Below are 10,299 nucleotides of genomic sequence, written 5' to 3'. Positions count from 1 at the left end.
TGAGCCGTTATCGCTCTTTAGCACTTCTCATCCCCATCGAACCATTATCAACCGTTCTCCGGCGGCGGCTGCTTGTGGCACGGCCGCGCGAACCGAATCTTGAAAGAGAACTGCACTGTGGACAGAGTGTGCCCACTGCTGAAAACTTCACGCGCTGTGTTCTCACCGTTTACTTCGCTTTGAAAACAGACGCGCGTACACCTATCTTGAAAGTGATCTGCGAAAAGAGCATAGTGCGGCATGAGCTGAGAGCTTCGTGAGCGCTGTGTTCTCGCCGCTTCGGTCGCGTTGAAGCGCGAGCTAGCACGAAGGTGAATTAACTCGCTGCTGCGGGTTCAATTTTGAAAGATATCGTGCGGCACGGACTGATGGACGGATGGTTTTTCTTGTTGGGTAAGTATAGAAATGCCTACGTTATAAAAAAAATCGCAGGGTTCGCGAATTTCGCGATAACAACCAACACCAACCTACTCACCCGCCCCCCGCTGAGCGATGCCGTCTTGATCGCCCCCTCCCAACCCCGGGAAAAGGGACTCTACCTCTCTATCTCAGTTGCAAAACGATGATGAAACGTTAACAACGACAAGAACGGCATTTCCTAACGAGTTGTCTTATGGCCTCCGAGATTTGCGCGCGAAGCTGGCGCGCGCGAACCTGGGAGGCCATAATTGGCCGCTTAATAGCATAAAAAGACAAAAAGATAATGCCAAACGACACAGTTAAAAATTCAAACAAAGAACTGATCTTAGCTATACTGTTTGTGGAAAAGAAATAAAAAATTAGACAGCCGCAACACACGCCACTAACGCCACCACCGCCGGCATAACGCGGAACCAACAGTTAGCAACATTCATTCGCGCTTCATTGCTTCATCCGCTTCGTCTCCCATAGAGTTAGTAGAACAACTCTAGAGGAAAAGCTGGGCCTGGAAAAGTGGGAACCTCTAGGGCGCCGCCCTGTTGCTACTGGTCAATGTGGCCAGCGCAATTACTATTGAAAGAGCTGAAAACAAGTACAGGTCACCTTATGCTTCGTCATCTAAAAACGCATACCTGATGGCTTTATGAAGGTGGTGCGTTAATATTAAGTTTACAGAAAGCAATTGCTAAGTCCGTGACTTATGTAAATCACGATGTACGCATTCATGCAATAAAGGATGACGCGAATTTCGGTTTCGTATCTGTTTTTTTGGATGCGTAGTATTTTCGTACAGTTTAGGATTCTATGGTTTAGGTTTGACATGCGATCGCGCGTCGACATCGGACGCTATGGCACACTCGTGCCTTATGTGCCACCGAAGCCCCAAAGTGCTCTGGCATATACCTTCACATGTAAGTAAACGAATGTATCTCCTTGTTGAGAATATCACGCGAGTAGGCAGCTCTTGTGGTGCATCACAATCGTTTGAGAAGCGTCACAATAGAGCATTTCTCTACATGCGGAGCGCTGTTTTTATTTGCAGGTTTCCCTTCAGTAGGAAATTGCTGGACAGGCGGACAAGCGCACCGGAATTGTAATGGCGAAGCCACAAGCAACTCAAAGAATCTGTTTAATTGTTGCACTTTGAACAATCATGCTTCTACAAAGGCCACAGCAGAAAAACAGCCTGATGCCGAGTATTTCTGCGCCACGAAGTAATCAAGAGGCGAGTGCCTAATGCGGACGAAATCGAGTGCATCGAGACTTAGAACGACGGAAAGCTGAGCTAGTTGGTAAGTATTCATTATGCAAAACAGAGGTGAGGCGTCCAGACAGGACACAAGAGTAGAGAAGTGGGCGGCGCTCGTGTTGTTTGCTTGTAAATACTCTACTCTTGTGTCCTGTCTGCACGCCTCACCTCCGTTTTGCATAACGAGTGCATCAACCCACATATTAATAGCGTAGGCGTTTTATTAACTTTGCAATATTTTCAACACTTCCTTGCATGCCATTTCATGTGGCATATCTTTGCTGGTCACAAATGTGTGCGGCGAATCTATTTGCATGATCGACTCCAGGCCTGTGGGACCGTTCACTTGCACTTGATGCTGAGTCTTTTACATGTATCCATAAACTGCAGATATGCACATCAGATCCCTGCAAGCATTTTCAAAATTCAATTATTTTAGACAACAGGCACATATGCAATACTGACATAATCTCAAGTACCACTAAGCAGCTGGGAAACATTTTTGTTGATCATACTCGCAGGTAAAGTAAGTAGAACATGTGAACAGCTCCAGCACATTTTCCTGAAATCAGTGTGTACAAGGGGTATGCAAAAATAATTTTTTATCGCGCACCGATTATTTTTTTGTATAAGCAAGAGAACCCACCATGTTAGTGTAACGTATCATGTACATCACACTAATATGTGCTTTAATTTACCAAGTGAGATGAGTTACTTTTATGGCTCATTCAGTCATATCACACTGCAAGCTGCATTCATCAATCTTCAATTGGATTTGGCAAATGTTTAATGAAACATGTTTCCCTTTTATGCAGATATGCAATGGCAAGCCCTTCCGTGTGTTCCAAATGTAAAATTTAAGCTCTAAATTAAAGAAGACAGTATCAGAAGCCCAAGGTACAGAAATTATGAGAAGTGTCGACTGATTTTAAGGAAAGAGTCGTATCTGAAAATGCAAGACTCTTCAGTGGAGGTCAAGCAAGTCAATGTAGGTAGAATACTCTGCAAAATTATGCGAGTGAGGGGATGCCAAACAATGGGTCAGGAAATGCGTTGTTTTTCTTCAAAACAAAAGCTGATTGCCATTACATAAGTCACTTTAGCATCATGAGATTGCTGCTTGATAAATTCAGAAATAAACCAAAAAACAAGACACGCAAAAATAAAAAACAAAATAATGATGCTCTCTCCACACTGGGATAAATAAAAACAAACAGATCACATCTAATGTGGACATATCAGACGCCTTGTGAAACACTAAAGGAAAAATTCAGTTTCGAGCTATGGCACTTGCCACATAGATGTGAGGGGCCTTGCACTAATAGTGATAGTTACCACTGCATTAAGAAATTGAAAGCATTTATGCAGACAAGGATGATACTTTATATTTTTGGCTACCACTTCAAATTCCTCCACTAAGTGTTACAATGCTGCATGCAGCCATACTAAGGATCTCGCAGCAACACCTGCAGGTAAAAAGCAAAAAGCAGTCAAAGTGCTGGTGTGTACTGGACACTATGTTTGAAAACTTTTAGGCAAGAGGAGTGCAAGAAGCAGACATAACAACTGCATTTATTTTCATAATTCCCCATTTGAATGGCCTTTTCTTTTTGCTTAGACAATGCCTACGCCTAGCCACAGCAGCTCCCTCATACAGACTTCGCAAGCCAAGAGGCCGTGGAGGCAAATGCAGGTAAGAGGCAAGAAGCAATAGCACTGGTATCGACATTCATCTAATTTCTTTCTTTTTCTTTCATTTAGGCAGCCAGCACACCCCGAACAGCCACCTTGACTGCGGGTGTGTCACCCTAGTCACCAAGGAAACATTTGAGGGAAAGCGACAGGCAATGTGAACAGCCACTTCTCCATGTAAATGATACTCTTTCTCTCGGATGACTCCTACGCCTCGCCACGCCAGCACACTTGTGCACAAAGATGCCACGGAGGCACGTGCAGGTCAGAGGCAAGAAGCAGTGGCACTGGCGTCGACATTCACCCAATTTCTTTTTCTTACACCGAGGCAGCCAGCACACCTCGAACAGCCACCTTGACTGCGGGTGTGTCAGTAGATTCCTGTTGTACATATGCTCATAATAAACTTCAGTAAATTTGAACTTGATAATAAACTTGAAGGCAAATGGGACATTGATGCATTGTTTTTTTGAACATTTATTGTACACATACAATATATGTTATACTTTGCAGTGCTACAGAGCGTATTTTGAAGCTTCCCCCTATATTTTGCACCTTTAATTACGTGTGTGTTGTGTGGCCCTCAATGCAGTTCATGTTGTAGCAGCTGCTTTGTCTGTGTATCGCACATTGGCTTAAGCTCGTGATATCCACATACTTCTCTCACACATACAAAATAAAGTTCTATGTAGTCCTCAGTGTTGCAACAAAAAATGAAAGTAAGCAATCCGATTGTGGAGTTTTGTTTATTACAGTGATTCCTATGACAGTTACTGACAAGTTGACAACTTGAACTGGTCAATCCGTCCATAGCCTCCTCTATTTTTCAAAAATAATGGAGGCTATGATCCGTCATGGCAAGGAATTGTATGTATACATAAAAAGAAAGGGGGATATGTGTGTGTGTTTGTAGTGGGGGGTATAGGATTAGGGCGGTACGAAAAAATGTACCAACACCGTCCTCTGGACCCATTCCGTTAAGGTACCGCAACAAAGCGTATTATGCATAAAGTTCATACAACCAACTCTGATACTACTACACACGCCAGGCGACGCGAGCTACATTTGCCATGACGCATTCGCGACTGCACCGGATGCCCTCCATATTATTTTCGTTAATCGTGTTCACTGCACCGAGGCAAAAGAAAGATCATGGGCGCAGGTGCCTTTAAAGTATCTCGACCTTGCGAGGCACTGCTGCGCGTGCCAGGGGAGCTGTCCGTGCCAGCACTCCCTGGCACACACCTGCCTCGGCGGCCCCAACCTACGTACCGTTCTGCTTAGAGCTTTGATCCCCCCACAGTCCCTTGGGTGCCCTGGAGTTCCTGCGCCGCCTGCTTTATTATAATCTCAGGTGCTCTCCTGAGACCCGTTTGTCGGTTACATGCGCCCTACAGCTGGATCAGTACTTATAATAATAAATAAACCCGATCTATCGTCGCGACGATTGATGGCGAAAGCGGCTTTTGCAACATACCGCGTCCGTGCGAAGAGAATTACGGAACGCCAACGAGGAATCTGACCACAGCTTCAAGCTCGTAACCTCGTCGAGTGACACTCCTGCAACAGGCGTGACCGCTGAAAACCGCATACCGCCGGAAACTTCAACAGGATCATCACTCGGTTGCATAACTGCCACCTGTACGGCCAACATGGACCACACCCACACCGTCCCGCAGCATAGAATAAAGAACCAACTTATAAAGCCCAAACACACGGCTGCAAGCACACATCACGACACTACAAGCGAGACGCCATGCTGCTACGCTGCTACGGTTGCCGGATTAAAACTGACTACTGCCACCGAGTCTAGCAAGCGTCTCAGGAGCTGGCAACCTCGGCGCGTAGCAACATGGCGGCGCTCTTGCGGTTCCCGATTTCAATGCATGGGCCCTATGGGTAGCTTGTCCTCTAGAGTCAGTATAGTAACTCTATGTCGTCTCCGCAACGAGAGCCGCCATCCTTTCGGGCCTGCTGTTTTGTCATAGTTTTGTTTTTCCGCAAGTCCGCGCACGCAGCTCATCAGTGGATGCACGGGTGCACGGCGTCGCATTGCGACCTGCGGCATTTTCTCGTGTTTGCGCAATCGGTGTGAAACATGTCGCATGTGAAATATTTGATAGAAGTGCCTCACGTACAAGTCCAGCCGCCTTACGGGTGTATGGCTGTGTGCCCCGTCGACGGGTTTCCGGCATGCAGATTTCAGGTACGTGCAAATGCATTTCGCCCTCCTATTGAGCTCCGGAGCAAAGCGTGCAATATTTCATGTGAAAGATGCAGTGCCCGTCATCATGGTGTGAATTTCGAGAGGCAAACGAAAACTGTGGCACTTAGAGCACACCGCGGCTGCTAAGTCAGCGTGGAAATTGTTTTACGTTACTGTAGTATGTTGCTGTCAGTCTAACCTGCGGCTTGTGGGCAGCTAGCCCATTGAATTTTGCTTGTGGCAGCGATAGGTATATAAATGGAAGCGGTAATAATTTTCGAGAGCAGACAGTTGTTTCGCGCGATGTTTGGTCGTGTTCATGGCGTTATGAAAGCTAGAAAACTAACTGGCTTAATCGTGCTTAGTTCCAACTCCAAGGGCCGTAACGTTGGCGCTGTATGTGTTTGTTTTCCGTGCCGCGAGTACCACTTTCATGCTTTTGTTGCATGAGAATGGTAGCTGCAGCATGCCGTCTGGGCAGAATACAATAAAAGCAATTTCCTCACTTTCATACGTATGCAATGTGACGTAACAAAATTTCCAGCGTTTTATTCGGAGCGTAAATATCCAGTATAGTTTAGTAATAAACTCAAATTCTGTCTTAGCTTAGTAGGCGTGAAACAAGTGAAACTTTCATTCTTTTTGAATTGTTCACCCAAACCGCACCGCCCGCAGATGCGTCATCGGGTAATTGACAGTAGCTTCGCTACGTGAGTTGTTTTATGCGCCAATATTGCCCGGTTAAGTATCCTGTTAATTTATGCCGACGCTCGTTCATCTTGATTTTAAGCGATTACTATCCCCGAGTACCGGACGATGCCAAACTTGTTGTGAAGTGTAGCAAACGCGGAAAATTCAAAGTGGCGTGGCTGCAAGTTCCTGTTTTTACGTTTCTTGCATTCAAATCCAACAGACACAGTATCACTGATTTATTTCCATTTCTGCTGTACTTGATGAATCTAATGTGACAACTGCATTTGCTCTTTAATGTTCTCCATTTACAGTGTATTCAGCTTGGCTGCCAGAAAATGCTTGAATTTTTTTCAGTATCCAAGTAACGAAATATTTTACTGACGGCCGTGTGTGAAACACGCAAGATGACAAAACTTATAGAAAAATGATGAGATGTTTCTTTTATAATGTTTGGACTCGACTTTTGGTGAGGTTGTCGATCGACCTTGGGCCGTGTGACAACACACCCGACAAGGCCAAAGCGCAGCCTATCAGTTGAGTGCCCCCGAATGGACCATCAACATCGGAAAATGAAGCAGAGCAAGGTAGGGGCAGTTTTTACTTTGGAACAGAATACTGGCAGCTGCCTCTTTTTTTAAGAACTAAACATATTTACAAACCAATCATTTCTCTTTGTGCAGCCTACATAGAATTGTTTTTGTTTGTTATACAGATCTTCAGAAAGCAGTTCTTCTGAACCCTTTTTGCATGCACAAATAAATAAAGAGGAGTGCACTTTCTGAAGAAATTGATGCACTGAAATGTGCGTTCGACACACAATGAGATGCAAAATAACCAACAACTGTAAAGCGGTAAAAAAATAACGAGTTTTAAACATGTTCTAACATCATAACCCGCCTTGGCATACGGATCTAAATATAACAGCAACAGAGGTGCATGCAGAGAAGTGTTTGTAAATGTTTGCAAGATATGTACATTGTCTAAGAAATTGTTTTTTTTTACTCGGAGCGTCTTGGTGCCATGGCAGTGCAGTAAAAGCTCAATATGATGCCCCTGCTCCTAATAAAGCACCTTTAGATTTTAAGATTAAATTATGGGCTTTTACATTCCAAAGTCACAACCTGAAGTTTGGGGAACCTGGCCTTCTTTAATGTACACCTGAATCTTAAGTGCATAAGCGTTATTGCATTTTACCCCCATTGGAGGGCAGCTGCCATGGCCTAGATTGAAGCTGGGACCAGCATGACTGAGCAGCATGGCATCATAGTAAGTGGGCTATAACACCTCGTCAAAATGAGAAATACTGTTTAGAACTACCAACTTCTCGGCTCACAAGCACTTTGCACTAAGTTAAAGGAGTGTGGAGTACTGGCAGCGACTGTTTATGTACCAATTTCTTTTGAGGCTTACTCCATTATTAGGGTGCGAAGCTTCAATTAGTCAAAAGCAGCCTAAATTACAGAACCAGTTCAAAACGTGCACCATGTATAGCTGGATTTGGACATGAAAATGGAGTCAATTCATGTCGCCGGAAATGGAGGTGGCAGTCACACGATTTCATGCATTTTGCCTAAAAGTTAATCAATAATAATTAATTAATTTCTAAAATATTCTTTTCAAAAAGTTTTTTTCAAGCATGAAAGGAGGAGCCAAATGGTATTCAGGTGCATGAGTGGTTAGTTGCACGCCACTTCTTGCATGCATTCACAGGCTTCTTTCAAGCTTGAAAAAGAATTTGTATTGCACCTATTGAGCAGTACAAAACTGGATTGGGAATTTTTCAGGATGCTCTACAATTTTCGCACTGACACTTTTGCATTGAATATAATATTTGAGCAGTTAAATAATCGTTAATAACTAATTCCCTACTTAGGAAAAATGGAAAAATTGGTTTCACTTGCTCAAAACGATGGCAAACGACATTACCTTGGTTCTGTCCAGCTACGTGGCACTTGTACATATTTAAAGCTTGCACATGTCACACAGACCACCTGGTACTTACAAGGCATATATAGAAGCGGCTAAGTTGTGTGAGCCAGCCATGTGTAGCGAATCATGAGAAACAGCCATGTTTCTTTGACTTAAGGGCATGATAAGATTTACATGCTCGACACCTTGTATCAGTGTGTTCTAGGCCTGTTCGTAGTTTAGCTGCTACATAAAGAATATTTCTCCGCGTGTAAGCTCATATGCATCTTTCAAATATGTTGCCTCGTGTGTCCAAAATAAACCATCCTCGCGCTTCCTTCATTATGTCTTCATATGTTGCTGTGCTAAATTTTTAACATGCAACTGCACAAATTTTCATCTAGTTTTCATATTTCCTCGTTGTTTGGTGGCTTTATTTCTGAACAAGTTGTTTTCGTTAAACCGTGTTGCACACAGCAGTACACAGCATTTCTGCCTAGAGTTGGAATTTTTTTTTTCAGATTGACATTAATACACCTTGCCTGGGCAATGTAAGGCATTCTACATAACACGGCCCTGCAATAATGTTTTATATTGCATTCCAGCATCATGCAAAAGCTTTTTACTTATCAGATTAGAATATGTATAAGTGTCGGAAGTAACAGAACTGGAAGCCAGCAGATAATGAGGCCAAGGAAAGCATACAGGAACATGTTTTAAGTTTTTTGTATGAAGTATGGAAATGATAAATTCTAGGTAAATGAAAGTGGATTAAAAGATATCCACCTGTGGGTGGGGAACGGACCCATAACCTTCACATTACGCATGTAATATACTAACTACTGTGTTACTACGGCCGTGTTCGAGCGTCGACTATCTGAGGGGCCATTGTGGACGGTTGAATGCTGCCTCGGTGGCACAGTGGTTAGTGCATCGCATGCCTAATGCAAAGGCTGTAGGTTCGTTCTCCCCCCATGCCTGGTTGTTTTTTTTTACCATTTTGATTTCCCTTTATCATTTCTACATTTAAATAGAAAATTACAAATAGGTTTCCACGTGCCTTCCCTGGCATCTCCCAGCTGTGATTAAGAAAAATTTTGACCCTCAGTATCCTTTCTTCTGGTTTGGAAGAACAGGAGCTTCATTTTAAAAATAATGAATTCACCTTGTTCAGCATCTCAATGTGGTCTCAAATCTTATCAGAGTACGTGTATTACTAAGTGAAGTTTTTGTTAAGATGAAGATATAGCATGGGACCTAATTATTAGCCTTTGTGTTCAGATATATGACTAGTCTAATAAATAGGAGGATATTAAGAAGCACTTCTAACATGGTCTGATCATGTGTTTAAAAAAAACTAATCTAGCATGATTCAGGCATAACTGTTGCCCCTGAAAAATATTTGGATCATCTGCATTGGCATTGTTTTTAGAGAGCACCAATACTGCTTTTATTGAAGTAGCCTCGTGGAACATGAAGCATCGCTTCTTGCTGAGTCAAGGAAATATCTGCATATCTGAGGTGCATGTGTCATATGCTCGAATGCTGTTTAAAGGCTGCTAATAAGAAAATTACTTCTCTTGCATTCCAGAGGTTGCTTCAGTAGTCTATGCTACTCGATCATAAACAATTTACCAGAGTGAACATTCATCACAGTTGGCTTCGCAATGTTTATGCAAAATACCACAATTGCCTACTAGACATGTGACTGTACTAAAACTTGGAATTAATGACCAGTAAGATTTATGGGACAGCAAAACTTAGTTTATTACTACAAAACAAAATGCCAGGCACTTCGGGTATTTCTGCCATAGAGTTTCTTACAGTAATTACTAGAGGGAACTCTGGCGCTGCAGTCGTACTACCATGGGAATGATGGGAAGCACATGGATTTGTCTGATATTCGTGCTTGTGAATTCAGACGTTCTTGTGGCTTCGTATAATATATACGCTTTATAAATCTTATTGTCGTAAATTTCAGCGCAGTCTATACTCTTCGAAGTGCAGAAGACGGCGCCAACACGCACATTTGCTATTAATTGCAACAATTGAGCTTGTCCAGGTGGCCAAATCGAAAGGCGCCAAGCGTCTCAAGGCACTGGTATGCCCGCGATAAGTTCATCAGGGCGTT

The 10,299-nt window shown here is 43.3% G+C and overlaps 1 long non-coding RNA gene across 1 annotated transcript; it reads left to right on the top strand.

Moving 5' to 3' along the window:
* Nucleotides 1-2,592: 2,592 nt before the first annotated feature.
* Nucleotides 2,593-3,812, top strand: LOC126539966 (uncharacterized). Its single transcript, XR_007601430.2, has 2 exons — nt 2,593-3,362; nt 3,431-3,812. It is a non-coding gene; the product is annotated as an uncharacterized lncRNA (long non-coding RNA).
* Nucleotides 3,813-10,299: the final 6,487 nt, after the last annotated feature.

The sequence above is a fragment of the Dermacentor andersoni genome, chromosome 2 (genome assembly GCF_023375885.2).
Source record: "Dermacentor andersoni chromosome 2, qqDerAnde1_hic_scaffold, whole genome shotgun sequence".
In the NCBI taxonomy this organism is placed as follows: domain Eukaryota; kingdom Metazoa; phylum Arthropoda; class Arachnida; order Ixodida; family Ixodidae; genus Dermacentor; species Dermacentor andersoni.
The sequence above is the reverse complement of the archived record's forward strand: the minus strand, read 5'-3'. Positions and strand labels throughout refer to the sequence as shown.